Source organism: Buceros rhinoceros, unplaced genomic scaffold (genome assembly GCF_000710305.1).
Source record: "Buceros rhinoceros silvestris isolate BGI_N320 unplaced genomic scaffold, ASM71030v1 scaffold42687, whole genome shotgun sequence".
NCBI lineage: Eukaryota > Metazoa > Chordata > Aves > Bucerotiformes > Bucerotidae > Buceros > Buceros rhinoceros.
In genome coordinates this window covers 25,880-26,194 of record NW_010422386.1, presented here as the reverse complement: position 1 = coordinate 26,194, position 315 = coordinate 25,880, and positions in this window count along the sequence as shown.

Sequence of the window (315 nt, the reverse complement as noted above, 5' to 3'; positions counted from 1 at the left end):
GGCAGCCTGAGGGAGGCCTTTGGCGTGGGAGGGGGAGACGTTTGGGGTCGCTGGGAAGCAGGTCTGTGGGAGCAGGCTGGGGAGAGGAGCAGTGGGATGGGGAGATAGTGGGAGAAGTGTTTGTAAATGGAATTGACCGGGAAGGGCTGCAGATGGAGTTACTGTGGAGAAGCAGCTGTCTGCGAAGTTGGGAAGGGGTCGGGGTCAGGTCGCAGCGGTGTCCGGCTGGCCGAGGTGGTGGCTCGCTTGGACGGAAGGGGTCTTGGTGCGGGTGCGGCTGGGCCTCTGCTGGGGAGGGGGCCGCTCTGCTCCGGG